Here is a 21,471-nt window from a genome sequence, read left to right on the forward strand (position 1 = left end):
GGAACTTGAACTGCAGCTGGCCATATGGGAGTTCAGGGACATAACCATTACGCCATCTGCTGGAACCTTCAAAATGTTCAACAGAGTAATTTTTAAGTCTACTTTAATGAGGAATAATGTTTATTGGTTGTGAGAATTATAGTTAAGATACCAGTCCTAGTTCAAGATCTTTGACCATACTATACATTGCACAGTGGATTTTGTTTTGCATGAAATGGCCCAGTTTTCCTGCCTAAAGCATAAAGGCACTGATAAATTAAAAATAGAAATAAAAAACAAATAAAAGATATGAAATAAATGAGGCCTCCGTCTGTTCTGGGGCAAAGTTTTCCAGTTATTCCACTTGTACAATTGTAGGCACACTTAAAATTAGTCACTGATTGGACCAGCCAATGGTGTGGTGGTTAGGGGGGCTGGATCCCTCATGACTGACTAAGTGGTTTATGTTCCAGACCTAGCAGCTTGAGAAACATGTCTGGTGGTGTGTGTGTGTGTGTGTGTGTGTGTGTGTTTGTGTGCCCAAAATGCTGAGAGAAGGGATTCTAACATGGCCATCCCCTGAGGGAAGGGTTGGGTGATTTCTAACTTTCTTCAGTGAGTACATGTGCCCCCCAGCAAATTAAAAAAAGAGAGAGAGAAAGAAAAACTCATCACTGGCCCAGATGAAACTTCTCTCCTTTCAGAAATGTAAGAGGCCACTGAAGAATTTACACCCCCAGTACAAGATAAAAAAAGAATTTTAGAGATGTGTGAATTAGGTAATAAAAATATTTTTCAGAATTTTGCGATACTTAACTATCTAATTTTACACATGTGACTTAACATTCTTTTTCTTCCAAAAGACCTCCCAAATCGTAGACGCCTCAGGCCCTACAAAAGCTGGGCCCGCCCCTTTGGGACACATACTTCTATTTTCACTTTTTGAAGGGGGTGGGGTGGAGAAAAAGTATGGCGGGAGAGCATTAAACTTCCAAATGAGCTATCTTGAAATAATTATATTTCAGTGATAGAGTTTGTTCTTTCTGAAAACAGCTACATAAACTACAAATATAAGGCTCCAGTCTGCACCAGTGGGTTTTCCCGTCATGCTGACTCTCTGTAGCACAATGTTTTTGGAAAAAACTTTTTGCCTATTGTGAAATAAAACACACCTAATTTTTTTTAATGTCAATTTTCTGCTATGGCCTTTTTCCTGAACGTAATCTACCCCTTACTCCAGCACAGATTGTAAACTCTATTCACGCCCACTATCGTCATTTCCACAGTAAACTCAAACAAACCCAGCTCGATCATTAGTTTTTCAAAAGCGCAAAGTAACACCACACGAGTTAGAGAAAGCGACAGAACTTTCTAAATTCTAAGGGCAGAGCAGGGAAACACGCAGGTAGGCAGGGTCCCGCGCCGCAGAAAGACTTAAAGGCGCCCCGCCTGGGTGTTGCTTTTCCTTTTCATGAACCGCCGGAGAGCCTGCCCCATAAGCTCGCGGCGCCTCTTCTCACTCTCCACCCCAACCCGAACTCTAGCGACCCAAAGCCTTAATTCCACAAGGAACGAATAACTTGGCTTTGTCCTCAATTCCGATCAGAGTCCCAGCCTCCATTTCCCAAGCGCTGGGGCCGGCGCCAAGTCCGCCCGCCCCGCCCTCTGGCTCCCAGACCCGAGCTGGGGATGCAGCAGCCCTTGGCGCCTCCAGGTTTGAGGAAGACGGCTACGCTGGGCAAGTTTGGAAAGTTCTTGGGGGAAGAACGAAAGGAGGGAGTGTGGTCGGCTCTTCTCCTTTCCCTGGAAAGCACTTAGTAAGAATAAGACACCCCTCCCACCCTGCATGCCTTCTACTGCAGTCCTGGTCTTTTTAGAAAAACAGAGTTGGTGTCTTTAAAACCAGTATTTTTCTCCCTGGGAGTAAGCATTAGTTAATGATTGCCAGTCGGTTTCTGTGTCTGAGCGCCATGTGACCGGGACACGTGACTTGGAGCCGGCTGTGGTTGTTACTTGTATTTGAATAAGCAGATCAAGCTTATTATTGCAGTAAAAGCCTGTGGAACTCGCCAGGGCAACGTGAGCCCCCCCCGCCCCGCCCTCTGGCTCCCAGACCCGAGCTGGGGATGCAGCAGCCCTTGGCGCCTCCAGGTTTGAGGAAGACGGCTACGCTGGGCAAGTTTGGAAAGTTTTTGGGGGAAGAACGAAAGGAGGGAGTGTGGTCGGCTCTTCTCCTTTCCCTGGAAAGCACTTAGTAAGAATAAGACACCCCTCCCACCCTGCATGCCTTCTACTGCAGTCCTGGTCTTTTTAGAAAAACAGAGTTGGTGTCTTTAAAACCAGTATTTTTCTCCCTGGGAGTAAGCATTAGTTAATGATTGCCAGTCGGTTTCTGTGTCTGAGCGCCATGTGACCGGGACACGTGACTTGGAGCCGGCTGTGGTTGTTACTTGTATTTGAATAAGCAGATCAAGCTTATTATTGCAGTAAAAGCCTGTGGAACTCGCCAGGGCAACGTGATTCCCTGGTGGGCAGGTTACACAACGCGCCGTGGAGCCGGGCTGCTGCCGCTCAACGCAGACCTCTCCTCCAGCCACTCAAGGAGTTGATTTTTAAGGAACATAAAACAAGCACGGATTTATGTTTTCCAGAATGAGAGTCCATTTTCCCTTTGGAAAAATGTACATGATCCTGGAAAAAGACGAGGCCCAGTTGCTCAGACTTTCTTAGTTTAATAAAGTACATCTATGGCTTATGTACAAATAAATAAAAAAAAAAGCAGTAAATTTAATCTCTTTCCCAAAATAAGATTTAGGATGGATTTTTAACCTTTGACTATTTCCCCCTTCTCTCCCTAGAATGTCTTCAAACTATGTTCTTTTCTGCTTATTAAAAAAATACACCGAAAATGACCTTGAAATTTTAAGTTGCAAGTTCATTTTGTGATTTGTTTTTCCCCTTTAGATTTCTAAAATATTAATATCAATAGTTAAATTTCTAGTCTCCACATATTGTGTAAAGGAAAAAAACAGATTAGTCTTTTTAAGCGGTAAGAGCTGGATGTCCCTTTGCAGGTTAGTGTCTGCATGCATGTATATGCAGATATATGCAGATTTGCCTCAGGAGGGATTACACACACACACACACACACACACACACACACACATCAAGGTGACATCTGTACTATGCACATTTAATACTGTTCTCTTCCTTCCCCTGCCAATATAGAAGGAATCCTGCAATATTTTGCTTTTCTTCTGCTTCTAAGGGTGCACCCTGGCCATGACTGAGACCAGAAAGACAAGAGAGGGACAATTATACTGGTTATCTCCAGTGCAAGGCAAGACAGGACAGAGGACTTCTCTGTGGAACTGTAAGGGGCTGTGTCTAAAACAGTCACTTTTCCATTGGGGCCATTGGTGTCTGTGTTGTAAAAGGAGGAGAGCCCATTCTCCAGCCCTGGCCAGAAGACTGCAGCAATGCCACAGATGTGACTGAGTATCTGCTCTGCAGGCGTTATTGCAGGTGTTGGAAATGCAAGAGTGAACAAGAGAGACAGAGTCACGCTCTTGTGGAGGCTCACTCCATTAGGGAACGTCTCCAAGAGGCCAAAGCCCAGGGCCTAGCCCACCTGGCAGACTGGTGCTAGTGGGGACAATGTAGGAAACTCCCTCTGCATTACTGGCATACCTGCAAGACCAGAGCCCTTCTCTACTGACCACTAAGGACTCACTCATTTGCCAGCTGATGCTTTGGAAACATGAGTTGGACCTTTGCTGGCAGATAGAGGTGTGATCTTGTTTCTTAGAGAACTTCTAGATTGGCACTGGGGAGAGCTCGCGCCTCCTGTTTGGGACTGCATGGACAGGAGCTGTTCTGTAGAGGTCTCATTGCTGCTGGCAGCACGACTAAAAATACAGAACTACTGTGGACTAGTCACTCCGGGAACTGTGATCAGAACATCACACGGACAGAGCTCCAGCTGGAGTGTTGACACCTTCCCTTTCCCAGTTTCTCCACAGCCAACCTTTGGAAGACACCCAAGCACCTCTGGCACAAGCTGTCTGCAAGACTGGCCTGTCCAAACTGCCAGAGGGGTGAGGTGCAGCCACGGGCACCCTTCTAAAGAACAGGGTGTCAGTTCTGCTTGTATCCCTCGCTGAGGGATAGGTAGGGGCCTCCCTGCTTTGACAGGGCCTTGTGTGGGACTGTGAGTGAATCAGAAGACCAAATCTTTTCTAACATGGGCTTTTGACATCCAGGCTATGAGCTGCTAGGGGTCAAGAAGGGGAAAATAAAAGAAAGAATGCAGTTATCACATTGTTCGTGAAATGGCAATTGGACTCGGACGGATGTTCAGTCATCTCTTCCTTATCCACCTGTAGACTATACCAACCGAAAAGGGAGATGGCGGGCTTAAACTAGGTCAGAAATGCAGGTGCAATGTGCCTGCACCCGAGGATGGCCCTTTATATAAGCAGTGTCGTCTCAGAGAAGGTCCTTGATACCCATGTCTGATAAGCAGCACAGGTATCAGACCTTGACCACCGGAATGGGCTCCATGGCCATCCCAACGCTGCATGGAAGGAGGGGCAGTTCCTGCTGGAGGTGAGAGTGGCACAGGCTCTGGGCTCAGAACTCAAAATGAGGACATGTTTTGGGGCACATTTTTTCTCCCTGCCTGTCTCAGTAATGCATCCCATAGTCCACTGTTTCCTGAGAGAAACAGTAACTGCTGTCTTCCCTCTATAGACAGGAATACTAAGGCAAGAACCTGATCAAGTGCTCAGCATCAGTAAATCCTTACAAAAAACCAAAAGGATAAAGGATTTGGACCTGCTCTCTAGCCTAGTGGTTAATAGAGCTGAATCCCAATGGCCAACAACACGGTTTGAATTCAAGCCCTGGAAGCTTATAAAACATGCTAGGCATGTGTGTGTGTGTGTGTGTGTGTGTGTGTGTGTGTGTGCCTAGAATCCCAACAGAATGGAGCAATGGAGAAGGGATTGTGGTGTCATGATGTCCCATTAGCAGGTGCTTGCTTTCTCTCTCTCCCTCTTCTTTCTCTAGCAAGTGCACTTGCCCTCTGAAAATTAAAAATACAAAATTATGTCTTCTCTGGACTTGCCTCTTGTAAAGACTGGCACCATCAATACTGTCCACGTTGGTGTAGCTGCTATGGAAAACAATATGGCTGGTCCTCAAAAATGATACATAGAGGCCCAACCATGGTGCATGTGTTGTTTAGATGCTTGCTGTATAGGTCAAGACAATGTGGGAAGCCCAGGTTCAATTTTCAGTCCAGCCTAAAGGTTGGGAATAGTGGTGTATATCTGTGGTCCCAGCTGCTCAGGGGGCTGAGGCAGGAGGGCAAAGAGACCTTGTCTGAATAAATTAATAGCATAGAATTACCATATGATCCAGTGAACTCACTTCTGAGTATGTATCTCCAAAAATGGAAAGCAGAAACTGAAACAGATCATCGTACATCTGTGTTCATAGCACCATTATTCACAATAGTCAAAAGGTGGAAGCAAAGCAAGTGCCCATTGATGGATGAATAAACAAAAAATGTGTGTGTGTGTGTGTGTGTGTGTGTGTGTATTATTCAGCCTTAAAAAGGAAGGAAATTGTGGGGACCAGCAGGTGGCATAGTGGTTAAGGCTCTGGACACTACCACATAGCTGGCCACGGTTTGAGTCCCGGACCTGGTGTCTTGCTTTCTCACTTCCCCTCTTTCTCTCTCTCTCTGGGTCTCTTTCTGTCAAATTAAAAATAAATGAATGAATAAATAAAAATGTTTTAAAAAGGAAGGAAATTGTAATACGTGCTGACATATGAATGAATCCTGAAGACATGCTAAGTGAAATAAGCCAGACACAAGGGGGACAATTATTATAGGATTCTACTTACATGAGGTGGAATATATACTCTTACAAACTCAGCTGCCAAAAGTACTTGAATTTATAGCAATAGGAAGCAGAACGGTGGTTACCAGGGGCTGGGGGAGGGGGAAATGAGAGCTGGCATTTAATAGGTTTAGTATTTCAGTTTGGGAAAATGAAGAAGTTCTGGAATGGATGGTGGTGATGGCTGCAATAATGCACATGTATCTAGTGCCACTGAACATACTTAAAAATACTGGCTTCATAGTACAACATTTACGTGCTGTGCACTGGGACCCAAATCCCACATGGCTGACTACAGTTCAAATCCCAGCCCTGGCAGCTTTGAAAAACAAGCCAGGCATGTGTGTATGTGTGTGCCTGAATCTTGATAGGAGGGAGGAGTGGAGGAAGGGGCATAACCACACCCCACTGGAGGGTGCTTTCTCTCTCTCCCTCCTCTCTGGCCAGTACATGTGCCCTTTGGCAATAAAAAAGAAAAAGAAAAAAAGTTTGTCTTATTCTCTTTTTAATTTGTCAAAGGGTCTGTGTGCTCATTTGGTGAGAAGAGAGAGAGAGAAAAACAGAGAAAAGAAGTAAGATGGCTCCTCTCCCCATAGGGGATGGTCATGCCACAAGACCATTTACATTTTTCTTCTTAGGATTTTGAGCGCACACACTCACACGTGTGTTTTTCAATCTGCCAGGTCCAGGACTCGAACCGCACAGTTGGCCATGTGGGATCCAGCCGCTTTAGCCATCATGCCACCAGCTGGCCTGAAAAAGAAAAATATTAAAACAGGAAATTGTATGTCACAGCTTCAAAAAGTTCCTGCATGAAAATAAACTTGTACTTGAATTCCACTTTCCACAAACATTTTGAAGTACCTTTGCATTTTACCACGATAAAAAGAATTTTTTTTGATGAGTGTTAAGAGTATCACCCAAATATTTCTGGAGTTTGAGGTCATTTCAAACAATCTTTTGCCTTAGGAGCTGTGTCCTGTGTAACAGCTGGATCTCTGGGAATTACTTACCAATCTTATCCCTTTGATATCCAAGGAGATAAATCAAAAGTGGCTATATAAACTATGACGCCATCCCTTTTGTCCTGTAGCCTCAGTTTTGCGAAGCTCACAGCCTGGAGCAGTGAGAACTCCCTTCATCAGTTCTCCTTTACCCTCACTCAACTCCTTTGACCGTTGGTCTGATTTGCTAGGTAGAGAAATGGTGGCATATAGAAAAGAAGATACAAGATTCAACTCCAATTGCCCAGCCAGTTCCCACTGCTCCAGGAGAAATGTTAGGGAGTAGAGACAAACTTTCGTTTGCCTGTGCTTATAAGTCTTCTCTCATCTATTAATAAACAGATTTTGAAGAAGGTCATAGGAAATTCTGATGGAGTGTTAGTGCAGAAGCTGGGGTGGATGGGAAACGAGGGAAGAAGATCCCAGGAAGCATAAGAGAAGATAATGGACAGCACGTTTCAGATGTTCCCTACCTTGACTTTACGACCTAACACACAACAGAACAGTGCATGTTACAAGGAACCATAAAGGATATTCCACACTTACATAAAGCATGCACTCAAAACTCTTAAGTAAGCAAGGACCTTTGAGTCACTAGAAAAGAAGGAAAATCCTCATTTGGAAAAGCCACAGGCCTCCTTGGAAGTTGCTGGTTAGGAGTGGCCTCATATTGTTGCCTAGCTCTTGCTGTGGCGTTTTAGCCTCCTGTTTTGAATGCAGAGCACTCATTTCCTTCTGAGTCCCAATCAGTGTAAATACCAGACATTGTCATCAAAAGCCAGAGAGAGGGACCAGCAGTTAGCGTAATGGCTATGTCGCTGAATTCCCAGGTAGTCGACCGCGGTTCAAGTCCCGGACCCAGTGACTTAAACTCACACTTGGGCGCATGTGTGTGTGTGCCCGAGATCCCGAGAGGAGAATAGAGGAGAAGGGATTGCCCCATGGCCATTCCCCCTGGGGGGGGTGATTTCTTGCTTCCTGTCTCTCTGACTCTGACTGTCTGTCTTTCTGGCGAATGCATGTACCCTATAGCAAAAACCTCTCAAAAAAAAAAAAAAAATACCAGAGAGACACCAGTCAGGTGCTGTCAGTGACTAAGAGTGAAGCTGACCTCCCCCAGGTCTCCTGTGTTCAGCCTGAGGGCAGCCCTCCCCCTCGCTGTTGCCTGCCCTTGAAAGAATTGAGCTCTCAGCCATCACACTCCCAGGCCACTTGCTTTTTATACCTGTGTGTGTCACTTGCAGCTGTCTGCCTTGAACTTAGGTGATTTGTGTGTCTCTGCCTTGCAGCTTCCCCGCAACTTGCTATTTGAGCTTCTGCAGGTCTGGGCCATCTCTTTTTTTATTTTTCTATTTCTCACAGCACTAGGTTCAATATTTTACATGTAGGTGCTCAATGTGTGTTTCCAAATTGAATTGAATGCAACAACCAGGATTTACATTAGCTGGAAGAATCCCCAGCCTTGGGTAGCCCAAGAAGTATGGGAACTTGGATACATTTTGTAATTCAGCTGGAGTGCTCTGCCAACAGCGAGCCATGAGAAGGGTTACATACACCCTAGAATTTTCCAGACAGTCTTGGGTTGAAGTAGTCTGTCTTGCTCTCTGCCAGAGTGTACTGTACAAATCTGATACTGAAAGTTCCTGATGTGGGACTTGGGAAATATTGTTATGAGGCTTCCAGAGTAATAATAATGACAATAATAGTGGTAAACAATAAGTACCAAGCATGGAGTTCATTAAGCACTCTTCTGTGTAGCACACGTAGAGGTATAAAAAGCAAGTGCTCTTACACCCGGGAGTGTGATGGCTGAGCAATCATTTCCTGCAAAGCCAGGCACAAGTGAGGGAAAGGGGAGGGCTGCCCTCATGCTGAACACGGAAGACCTGGGGGAGGTCAGCTTCATTCTTCATCACTGACAGCACCTGACCCCTCAGACTTTTGATGGCAGTTTAAGTTTGTTTTTTTAAATTTTTATTTATTTAATTTTTTTTTTTAGAGTTTTTTGCTATAGGGCGTGTGCCCTCGCCAGAAAGGCAGAGAGAGACAGAGAGATAGAATGAGAGAAATCACCCCCCCAGGGGGGATGGCCATGCTGCAATCCCTTCTCCTCCATTCTCTTCGGGATCTTGGGCACACATGCACACGCGCCCTGCGTGAGTTTAATCCACTGGGTCCAGGACTCAAACCGTGGTCGAGTTCGAGTTCAGCGACATAGCCATTATGCTAACTGCTGGTCCCTAAGGTATTTATTTACACTGATTGAGACCCAGAAGGAAATGACAATTCTCCATTCAAAATGGGAAGCTAAAACTCCACAGCCAGGAGTTGACTGAGGCCTGAGAAGGCCCATCACAATAAGACAGGTCAAAACACAGCTGAGAGAATGACCATGTTTCCCAGAGATTGCCATTCGTCCTGTGATTCCAGATCTTTCAGGATTCTTCCATGATCAAATGATCACTATAGACCTGCCCTTAAATTAGTACTAACTTGTTAGGAGAAGTTAATAGATTATAGGGCACAAGGCCCCCAAGGAAGTACTTAGATTTGACGGTGGAATTTCAGTGCATGAGTAGTGAGGAAATCATTGTGAGCAGACAAACATTCCCATTCTCCTTATCTCACAAGAGGGAAGCCAACTGGTTTACTTGCATGTATGTGTCCCCGTCATGTGTCCTGTCCAGCGATTAGCAAACGAAGTATCTCTGGGCTGGGCCCATAGCCTAGTGGTTGAGGAAGCCAAAATTCTACATGGCTAACTGCAGTCTGAATCATGGTTCAGGAAGCATAAGAAACACTCTGGGGGCATGTGAGTGTATGCCAAAGATCTAAACAGGATGGAGAACTAGAGGGGAGAGGGATTGTAGCATGACCACAACCTGTTGAGGTGTATGCTCTCTCTCTCTCTGTCTTTCTAATTCTGTTAAGTGTGCACAGCCCGATGGCAGTCAAAAAAAAAAAAAAAAAAAAAGCATTCTTCAACCCTTCATAAAGCAGTCAGATAGTATAATTGGGCAGAGGCAGCCATAGGAGAAGCTACAAATGAAACAGTCCATGTAGTTGGCCTAATCTACTCATGATCTCAAGAGTGAGAAGTAACATCTTTTTAACATAAGGGCTAGGGAACCAGTAGTTAGCGTAAGGGCTATGTCGCTGGACTCCCACGTAGTCAACCGTGGTTCGCGTCCCGGACCCGGTGGCTTAAAACTCATGCCGGGCACGTGTGCGTGCGTGCCCAAGATCCCGAGAGGAAAAGGGATTGCAGCATGACCATCCCCTCTGGGGGGTGATTTCTCGCTTTCTGTCTTTCTGTCTCTCTCTGTCTGTCTGGCGAGCGCATGCGCCCCATAGCGAAAACCTCTCAAAAAAAAAAAAAAAAAAAAAAAGGGCTAGAATCTTCTTGAGTTGCTTTCTTTGCTGTGATCATGTCTGTCCTAGCCTATTTGTGCTGCTGAGTCTATACCTGAACCTGGATAATTTTTCAAAAACAGAAATGTGTTTTCTCAGTTCTGGAGGTCAGAAGTCCAAGATCAAAGTGTCACTATCAGTTACTGGGGAGGAGCTAGTCTGTCCTTTCCAGGATAGTGCCTTGTTGCATCTCTCAGAGGGGACAAATCCTGTATTCTCACATGGCCAAGGGCAAGAGGGGTTGTGTGAAGCCTCTTTAATAAGGGCTTTAATCCCACTCACGAGGGAGGAGCCCTCATGACCTAATCACCTCTTAAAGACCCTATCTCTTGGGACCAGCAGATGACGTGGTTACATCATTGGACTCCCACGTAGTTGACCGCAATTCAAGTCCCAGACTGGGTGGCTTAAAACTCATGCCAGGTATGTGTGCATGCATGCATGCCCAAGATCCCAAGAAGAGAATGGAGGAGAAGGGATTGTGGCATGGCTATCCTCCCAGGGGGTGATTTCTTGCTTTCTGTCTCTCCAGCAAGTGCATGTGCCCTATAGCAAAAATCTAACTCTAAAATTAAAATAAGACCCTATTTATTGATACTCTCATATTGACCACTATATTTAACACTAAATTTGAGAGGGAATACATTCAAACCAAAGCAGTGACCAAGTTTAACCAAAGATGCTAGCACCTACTTAGGGATCCTTTTGATACCACTAGAGCTGACAGAAATACTCACGGCATTGAAACATGAAGAGTTTCGACAATCTGGGACAAACTGGTAGAGCAGCGATGGCTATGGGATAGCCATAACTGACTTCACACCTGTGTTCAGGACATTTCTGGCTCAGCTCATCTCAGGCCTTCAGTATGTGCCAAACAATCATCTGACTTCTTTCCCAGATAGGCTCTGCTGCCAGAAAGAAAGATTTATTCACTCATTCAAAAAACATACTGACCCCCTCCTGTCAGCCAGAATTCATGAATATAGTTTAGTGAAAAGGGTTTACACAGCAACCCCTTCATGGTGTGTGTGCTGCAACTGAGGGAAGCCCAGAGTGTTACGGGGCATGGAGTAGGCGTCTCAGTCACAGGGTTCCAGAGAAAACCGCACTGGAAGATGATTGGATATTGAAGGAGGAATGTAACTTAGGAGATACAGTGAAAGAAGGCATGTCAGGACAGGATGCAGGATCTACACAGATGAAAGTTTCAGAGGTGTGAAGCAGCATTAAGTGTTTTCCATTGCTGTGGTTTACATAATGGTTTGCTTCTAAAGGTTCGTGTTTTGAAATCTGGTCTCTGGTCTAACAGGGTTGGGAGTTGGTAAGACTTGTAAGAGGCAAGGCCTAGTGCGTGGGGTTTGGATCTCAGAGGTCAAAGATGAGTGGCTCATTGCTTTTGAATGGGTTAGTGCTGTCTCATGGTGGAGTGAGCTCTCTTTCTCTTGAGAAGAAGTTAGTGTCCACTGGAGTAGCTTGCGCCAAAAGGAAGATGGCTGCAAACAGGTCTTTTTCTGCACACGCCCATCATCTTCTCTGCTCTGTTCACTATATTGTGACGTAGCACCACAGGCTGGCCTGATGTCAGCTTCATGCCTCCGGATTTTCATAAGCCAAATCAACCTTTATTATTATTATTATTTTTTCACTTTGCCTCAGGATATGTGTGCTTGCCAGAGAGACAAAGAGAGAGAGAGAGAAAGAGTGAGAAATCACCTCCTCCTCTCCCCTGAGGGAATGGCCACACTGCAATCTCTTCTCCTCCATTCTTATTTTGGGGTTTGGGGCGTGCGCGCACACACACACACACACACACACACACACACACATATACACACACCTTGTGTGTCCCTCAAGCTGCTGGATCTGGAACTTGAACTACATGGCCAGCCATATGGGACCATGTGGTTCAAGTGCCACATGTGACTTGAACTGCCTCAACCAACACACCTCAGCCTGGCCCACTCCCTTTTATTTTTCAAATTGACTCTTGGTTTCTTGAGCCTGAGGTTGGAATACCAGAGGGGAGGTGATATATCTCAAGTCAAGGTCAAGGGAGGAACTTGCTTCTCAAGTCTCAACTCCAAGATAAACATACTGTCACTGTCACATTCAAAAACACAGCGATGAGTAAAATGCTTCATGCAACGCAATGCCAGAGGTATAATTAAACTTCAAAGGTATCAATGGCATCGTGTTCAGGGAAAAGGTAGAAAAAGAAAAACAGTACTGAAAGAAAATCTGAAACACCCCACCGCCTATATTCATCTTGGGGAAAAGCAAAATTACCCAAAGTGATCTCTTGGGGCAGATTTGCTCAAGTAGTGTTCCTGTTAACATTGCATCGGAAAGGGGAGTTTCTAATGCTTGGGTCTAGCCATTTTCAAATCTAATCTGTATGAAAAGACACTTTCCAGGATTCTAGTTACCATCAAGTCTCCTGAGCAAAAGAGATACGGAATGTGAAAATAGCTTGAAACATTTATAAAACAAACCGTATAATTATCACATGCTAATATGATGCATGTTATTTTAGATCACGCTTGTTGGGAAAAGGGCAAGGGTTCCAGAGACAGATGGCTTGCTTTAAATTCCAGCCCAGTCTTCCGCTCCTCCACGACCTCGGGTAAATAAAGAACCTGACCTCGGAACCAGCAGTTAGCGTAATGGCTATGTCAATAGACTCCCACGTAGTCGACCATGGTTCGAGTCCCGGATCCAGTGGCTTAAACCACGTCAGGCGCGTGTGCGTGCGTGCCCAAGATCCTGAGAGGAGAATGGAGGAGAAGGGATTGCGGCGTGACCATCCCCCCTGGGGGGTGATTTCTCACTTTCTGTCTCTCTGTCTCCCTCTGTCTTTCTGGAGAGCGCATGTGCCCTGTAGCATGTGCCCTATAGCAAAAAAAAAAAAAAAAAAATGAAAATAAATAAACAAATAAAGCACCTGACCTCCTGAAACCTCAGTTTCCTCAGCTGTGAAAAGAAGCAACAAATAGCACTTACCTTGAGGAGTTCTAGCCAGGCTGAAATGAGCCAGCACACAGAAAAACCTGGGACTCAGATTGGCACATACTTAACGGCAATGAACACTAACTCTTCTTATTGTTGTGATTATTCCCATGGGAAGCCAGGGTTTCAGGCTCTGGCCGGAACTCGGCAGTTTGCTTTGCAAAGACAGACTGCCCTTCTGCTAAAACTCCTGCTTCTCACCTCCACTAGCACCTTGGAAACACGTGTTTTTAAGGATCTGGATGAGAGAGTCTGGATAAGTCGGCTAATAAAAATCAAGGTAAAGTCAGTGGCAGCTTGTCCATATATGAAAAGGAACATTGGTACTATGAAATAGAGTTTTAAGAAAGAATCATGCCAGACGAACCTCTATTCCAAACCTACCTCAATAAAGATGTATCAAAGAGAGAACCAACAGCTCTCACGATTCATAATCCCCGAAGTCACCTTTGCCAGAACTCCAGGTTACTAAGGATGAAATTAATACTACCTCTCTAAACACAGAGATCCGAGGGAAAATGAATAAGCAAACAGAAAACCATTTTTTATATATACCTACTCCTTCTATGCCTATTGTGCGTCTGTATCTGTCCAAGCTTGTTTCATATGTAAATACGGTTTTAAAAAAAAGACAAGACATCTACATCAAGTGTCACAAGCTGATCTGTGTGGCTTCTAAAATGATAACCCTTCCGTTTGTTGAAGAGGTTGCAGCGTGGCTTCTGACTGGAAATGTTACCCCTCTCGATGAGTATAATCTTTAAAACGTACGGAATGTGAGCGAGCCTTGTTCTTCACTTTTTCCAGGCTTTCTTGTTTGCTTGAAGTAAGGCTCTATTTAATACCTTCAGAATTTGCTCTTGCCTTGAAGCAATAGACAAGTATGTGCTGCTCTGTTCTAAATATGGGAACAGCGAGTACAAATAGGAGATTGAAGATTTGCTTTGAAGCTCGGCGTTGCCAGTGCAAAGCCTCTTCCAAACACTGGAGCAGCAGGGACGGCAGCAGGAGAGCGCCCTGCTTTTAACGGCTAACATATTAATTCTAGGCGGTGTCTGCGTAGACTGAAGGTCAGGAATCTGATTTTGACCTTCGTACTAATGGGAATCCTGTGGAAGTCCTGAGAGCAGCCGTGTAAGTGCTGTAGAAGTCCTAATAATTAATAATGGCGAGAGAGTCCTGGGTTTCTTGTTTTAGTACTTTTATCCCCCAAAGGTTTCAAACCACTTTGCAGGCCAGTTTTTTCACCTACAGTTGACCTGTAACCGACTCAGCTATAGAATATTGCTCTGTTGTCAAGAATACATCCACACTCAGCTTGTTTAAGCTTGAGCTGAAGAGCAATACCTACTGAAAATTAAAGTGTAAATTTTAGGTAGGCAGGTTGTAATTATCCACTTGAAATCGAGCCAAGAAATGAAGTTTAATGCCCCTTTCTTTTATGAAAAGCGCCCAAGCAACTTTCCAGACCATAAACAGACCTCGGATTTTCATCTGTAAGTCAGGGTTTGCCATCCTCTGCATGACAGACATTTGAAGCTGGGTAATTTTCTGCTGCTGTAGTGGAAGGGGTGGTCTTGTGCATTTGTTGTAGGATGGCCTCTAACGTCTACATGGCAGCAACGCCCACATGCGTGCACACTCACACTCCTAGTATGACAACTAAATCGGTCTCCAGACATTGCCAAATGTCTACTGGAGACCAAAAATCACCCCTAGTTGAGATTCACTGTTGTAAATTTATACATTTGCAAGGCAGGGGTATAAGTATTAAAGTAGCTGCATCAACACACCTTTCATTCCTCCAGGTAGCTTGAAGGATTTCTGGTGAGAGAGGAACACTTATCCCCCTACAGTCTTTAGGACTCAAAGAAACTATGGTTTAGGGTTGAAATTATTTCCCACACTCCTACCAAAGAAATAACACAACCGTAGGCTGAGAAGCTGCGCTTCATAGGCTGGGACCACGTAGAAGGCCCAGGTTTGATTCTAAAGGCTGGGTGTGGAGGCATGTGCCGGTCATTGCAACTCAGGAGGCTGAGGTGGGAAGCTCATGAGCTCAAAGCTCCCTTATGATCAAGAGGGTTCAAGTCCCAGACCTGGTGACTTGAAAATCATGCTGTGCCTGTGTGTGTATGTGCCCAAAATCCAAGAGGAGAAATAGGGAGAAAGGATTGTGGCATGGCCATGCCCCCTGGGGGGTAATGTCTCACTTTCCCTTCTTAAGTCTCTGTCTCTCTCTGGCCAGCACACACGTCTTATGGCAAAAAACTAACAAAAAAATAAATAAATAAAAGAAAAAGAAAAAGATCCAGGCAGGATGATGGCAACATGGAGAGACCCTGTCTCATAAATAAATAAAAGAAAAAGAAAAAGATCCAAGCAGAATGATGGCAACACGGAGAGACCCTGTCTTTAAAAAGAAGAGAAATAAGGGCCGACAGGTGGCATGGTGGTTAAGGGCGCTGGATTCACACATGACTGACCACGGCCATGGTGGTTAAGGGCACTGGACTCACACGTGACTGACCACGGCTTGAGTTCTGAACCTGGCGGCTTGCTTTCTCGCTTTCTCTCACTCAGTCCCTATCTGGTCAAATGAAAATAAGTGAAGTTAAATAAAATAATTCTTTGAAAATAAAGAGAAGAGAAATTATATAACTCAAGACCACCAGGTACCACTTCCCCCAGAAAAGATCTCTTCTTATAACTTTCCATAAAATGGCAATGTTAAGTTGTAATGGAATGGCACTGCGACAGCTTCAATTGCCCCAGTGCCCACCTCTCAGCCCCTAGGTTAAGGGTTCCTCTCCTGGAATCCACAGCCTGTGCCAAACTATAGGAACTAACACACTGGATCTAATCACTCTGAGGCATTGTGGTATTCTCAGCCACGATCTGCTCTGACCACTGCTGTCACCAGCATCTTCTCACCCTTCCCCATCACACCCACAAAATCTCTCCAGACTTCAGCTCCAGTAGCTCACCTCACTGCTTGGCCTGGCTGGTGACCTTAACACTGGTGACCTTAACATGTTTTTTTTTTTTCTTTTTTTGGAGAGGTTTTTGCTTAGGGCGCATGCGCTCGCCAGAAAGACAGAGACAGAGAGACAGAAAACGAGAAATCACCCCCACGGGGGATGGTCACGCCGCAATCCCTTCTCCTCCATTCTCTTCTTGGGATCTTGGGCACACACTCACACGCCCCCAGCGTGAGTTTAAGCCACTGGATCCGGGACTCAAACTGCAATTGACTACATGAGAGTTCAGCGACATAGCCGTTACACTAAGTGCTGGTCCCACCTTAACACTTTTGAAGAGTATTAATCAGTTATTTTGTTGAGTGTCTCTTCATTTCGGTTTATATGTTTCGTTTTGTGTGTGTGTGTGTGTGATTGCTCTATGGTTATAGACTTCATGGCAAGAACGTAGAGACAATGTTATGCTCCCCCACTCAAATATATATCTTTTTTTTTTTTAGAGAGAGATTTTTGCTATAGGGTACATGTGTTCACTGGATAGACAGAGAGAGAAAGGGAAACAGAAAGTGAGAAATCACCTCCCAGGGGGGATGGCCACGCCACAATCCCTTTTCCTCCAGTCTCCTCTTGGGATCTTGGGCACGCATGCACACGTACCCGGTGTGAGTTTTATGCTGCTAGATCCGGGACTTGAAACATGGTCGACTATGTGGCAATCCAACAACATAACCATTACCCCCTCTGCTGGTCCCTTAAATAAATATCTTAAGCAAAAATTTCAGACAGCTGTATCTTTGCTATGTGAGATACACTCTGACATTTTCTATTCTTTTTGATGCTGGTTTCATAATCGTATTGGTTCATAGTCCTCTAATGGTTTAAGAAACACTGCCTAAGGCTAGCTCTATCCCACTGGATCTTTCTGGAATCTCTCTCCTCTGTGCCTCAGTGACGCCCAACTGAGTGTCTTTCTTCCTCTTTAACTAGCAGTTCCCTGTATGGTTTTGAACTTTCTGCCCTCCCCTCTTCTGTCTGAACTTATCTCGTTATACCTCTTTTTTCAGTGAGCTGAGCCAGTCCTTCCAACTTTCCTCTCACCCAGTGACCCCCGTCCTTGTCTCACCTCTGTTTCTGGCTCTGGCTTCCAGGGGCCTCTGTAGCTGGCCTGCCTACCCTCACACTAAAACACAGCAAATGGTTTATGTAGTACTTTGGCCTTTCCCCTCCTGCCACACCTGCCTGTGCTGCCCCCATACTCCCCTTCATTTATGTGAAGTCCAGTTGTCACCTGGAATGCCACCCAGGTGACTCCACTACTTTCCATTCCCTCGTCCAGGGATTGTCAAACATTAGAGAATGTCAGAATCACTGGGAGGGCTTGATGGACAAGGCCTGTCCATCTGCAGACACTGCATAGCAGCAACCTCAGGAGTGGGACCACAATGCATTTCTTTTTTTTAGAGAGAAGTTTTTGTTGTTGTTGTTTGTTTTTGTTTTGTTTTTGTTTTTGTTTTTTTGCCATAGGGCACATGTACTCACCAGAGAGACAGGGAGAGACAGAGACAGAAAGTGAGAAATCTTCCCTGAGGGGGTTGGCTGTGTCTCAATCCCTTCTCCTCTATTCTCCTTTAGGTATCTTGGGCACGCACACACGCGCCTGGTGTAAGTTTTGCCCGGTCCAGGACTCCAACGGTGGTCGGCTACGTGGGAGTTTGGTGATGTAATTATTTCACCATCTGCTGGTTCCCCAAATACACATCTAAGGAGTTCCCAGGTGAGGACGATGGGGCTTTGAGAACACTAATGGTCCCAGTACTAATTCCGACGTAGCAACACTTCGGGACGGAAGAGAACCCTCTCTGGCTCCCTGAGGCCACGTGGGCACTATCCCCCCTCCCGGACCCATGCGACATCTCTGGAGCTTGAAGCCTGGGCTACCTACACTGTGCTCTCAGTCCCCCGGGATGCCCTGTGAGCCCTTGTCCTCCAAGGACTCAGATCTCCCCATGCCGAAGGGACCAGCTCCAGACCAGCAGCTCCGAGGGACTTCGGACTTTCCCAGCCTCCCTGGAGCCCTGTCTTCCAGTGCTGGGCCGCAGTGCAGGTCCGGGATCTCATTGGGACCTTAGTCCTGGCTCTCCGTGCAGGAAGCGGTCCCTACTGCGTTTCCGCCGCACTGGGCTTGCTTCTGCGGTCGCGAGCACAGATACTGGCTGGTCGGCTTTCACACTCCCCGTCCCCACCCCGCGCACGGGCGCAGCACTAATACCCGGGCTCTGTCTGAAGCGGACTCTAGGTGAATGTTTGCCAGAGAGCCACCTGGCCAGCCTAAGGAAACTCAAATCTAAAGAGGTTTTGCTCTCTCTTTCCGGGACGCTGACCGCAGGGGAGACCTCTCTTGTTCTCTTGGCCCGGCAGCTCTGGGAACAGTGCGCATGGGGGGCAAGGTTGGCTGGCTGAAGACATCACGAGGGCCAAGGCAGGGGGACATTCGGACTCCCCAGTGGCGAGCCCGTCAGAGCTCAAGTTGGGAAGAGATCGCGTGGCTGCCTTGGCGGCGGAATGAATATTTGGCTTGCAGAGGCGAAGCACGTGGGTCCAGGCGCGGCCCCCTAGGTCTCGGCCTTGCCTGCGTGTCGAGAGGGCTCCTGCGGACCCGCACTGCCGCGCGCCACCGGCAGGTGTCACTTTCCTGGCTTCGGAATCTATTGTGAGTTCACCAAATGGAGGCGCGAGGAAAAGGGGGCCGGGACTCGGACTGGGGCAGGGACAGGGTGGGGCGCGAGGAGCAGGCACCGCCCCTGCCCGCCCCCGTCCGAGGACGCTCCGCGATCGCTCCACCCGGCTTCGGACCTCACCTGGGAAACAGCCGGGCTGCGTGCGACCCACTCACGTGGGCGAGGAAATGCTTTCCTGGCCTCCAACCTGCAGTCTGTTGCCAGCGCTTAATGGCCTGGAGCGCCGCGTCTTCTTTCAAAGCCAAGATGATTAGGCGGGCAGTGCAGGACCATGACCCTGGGAAGTGATCTTCCGTCTCACCTTTCTCTTTCTCACCTTCCCAGCAAGCGGGAGGAACGGACCCGCGCCCCGCTATCTTTCCCCTTTAGGGAAATTCAGTTTCCTAACGTGTCCAGTTTTGAAAAAGTCCCAGTTATTGGGTAATGACAGCAGCCTGCAAGGCGGAAGTTAGGCCAGTAGCCGTCTTGTCTCTTATTCCTCTACTTAACGAATGCGGGTTGGTTTTCCGCTGGGTCTTGGGAGTGTACAGGGAGCCTACCTTTGGCACCCATACCACAACAGAAATGAGTTTCCAGGTGACAAGATGACTTCGAGTACCCAATATTTGAACGTTCACGACAGAAAGAAACCTGCCCTCACACCAAGCCCGCACTTTGCCTCTGGTAAAAGGTTAATGCAGATTTAGTTTCCTAGGGTCTTTGCTCCTCATTGAGTAGTAACATTGGAAGAACGTTGACTGAGCCTCACTGGGACTGGAGTTGTACTAGGTGCTGGGAATACAATGGTGGACAAAACCTTCCCTGTCCTTAAGGAGCTTGCTGCCGAGGTCAAGCTAAGCCATAAACGAGTCATTGCAGTGCTGCCACCCTGGTCTATTAGGTGACTTGACCACAGAATGCAGGGCTCAAGAGGAACCAGGACAGCCTGCCAGGCCGGAAGCCCAGCCCAAATGATGCAGTCACATAGGGAAGCCACCATCTGCAGATGCCCAGGAAGAACATCAGGAGTCCCTTGTCCTGGGGCAAAATTACAGAAGCACCTAGTTTCCTGACCTTGGGTCTGTACTGCATTTGCTAATGCCATCCCCTCTCCCCACCACCACCACCACCAATTCACAGCCAGAAGTTCCCAGGAACCAGTATCAGGCATCCAAATACTTTCCTTTCTTTCTCATGAAACTCTGTTCTAGAACCAGGCTGATACTGGGAGAGAAAAATGGTTCACTCCTGTACGAGGTTCTTTACCTTTATGCAGCTCAGCTTTTTACTTTTTTGTTTCTAATGTGCTGAATTCTTAAATTTTAAACATTTGATTTATTATTACTATATTTTAATTTGACAGAAAGAAAGAAAGCCACCAGGTCCGGGATGCTGACTGCAGTCAGTCACGTGGGAGTCCAGCACCTTAACCACCACACCACCTGCTAGCCCCTTGAAATAAGTTTTTAAGATCCCCAGTTTGGGGCTGGTGGTGGTGGAGTGGTAAAACACAGGCTCTGCAAGGCTGACCCACAGGGGAGTGTTCCAGGTTTGCACCGTTGACATCTCTGATACAAGGGTCGCCTGTGATTTGAGCTACAGACTCAGAATTCTGCTGCATGTGTTTGTGTGTGTGTGTGTGTGTGTGTGTGTGTGTGTGTGTGTTTTCTCACTCATGGAATAAATAAACTTAGAAAAATAGTAATAAAGAAAACTCAGGATTTCAGAAAAGATTTTTTCTCACTTACTGAGTTAACAGAACACTCGCACGTTTCTAACCTTCAGGGGATTGAAGGCAACAGAAGTCTCATAGAGAAATAGTGACGAATTCCCACAACACACTTTCAGGCCATATCTCAGTCCTTGGCTGGCTTGAGAGTCATGGGAGTGAGTCAGGGTGAGAGTCCCTCCCAGTGGTATTTTGTCCCTTTTTCCTCCAAGTGAGAAACACGGAGTCCTCTACAACCACAGTTATTTCGTGTTTGTTTGTGTTATAAAAACACACAGACCTCTGTGTTCAATGTCCTTGAATTCTGAGTTAATGCGAAACACTGAGTGTTGTTTTTTTAACAAGGAAACTTTACTTCATTGAAAAAGTATACCAGGGTCTTGTTTACTCTTGTTTATCTTCCATTTTTTAAAGACACGGTCTTGGCCTGGAACTTGTGATCCTGGTGCCTCAGTCGCCCCAAGTTACTGTGATTACAGGCATGGGCCACCATGCCTGGCTTTTCTTCTTCTTTCTTTTTTTTTTTTTTTTTTTTTTTAAGTTTATTTCTTTATTTGGGAGTGAGAATTTGACTTTTGGCAGGGCCTCACCACATTGGGATCCCCTTGCCCCAGACTCCCAGGTAGCTAGGGTTATAGGTGTAGGACACCACGCCTGGCCTGTTTTAGGGGAGGCTGAGAATCAAACCTGGACCCACCGTGTGGCCCAGAGTAGCAGTGTCTTTGGGACATG

General features: G+C 46.3%; 1 long non-coding RNA gene across 2 annotated transcripts; it reads right to left on the reverse strand.

The window, feature by feature from the left end:
• Positions 1-6,603: 6,603 nt before the first annotated feature.
• Positions 6,604-14,334, reverse strand: LOC106735970 (uncharacterized). Of its 2 annotated transcripts, none has more exons than XR_003551044.1 (3): positions 13,697-14,334; positions 11,041-11,211; positions 6,604-6,641 (listed from the first exon to the last, which is right to left on the reverse strand). It is a non-coding gene; the product is annotated as an uncharacterized LOC106735970 (long non-coding RNA). The 2 variants fall into 2 exon arrangements; XR_001371127.2 differs by having other exon boundaries at positions 14,084-14,332.
• Between the last annotated feature and the right edge of the window lie 7,137 nt (positions 14,335-21,471).

This window comes from Tupaia chinensis, unplaced genomic scaffold (genome assembly GCF_000334495.1).
Source record: "Tupaia chinensis unplaced genomic scaffold, TupChi_1.0 Scaffold000597_1, whole genome shotgun sequence".
NCBI lineage: Eukaryota > Metazoa > Chordata > Mammalia > Scandentia > Tupaiidae > Tupaia > Tupaia belangeri.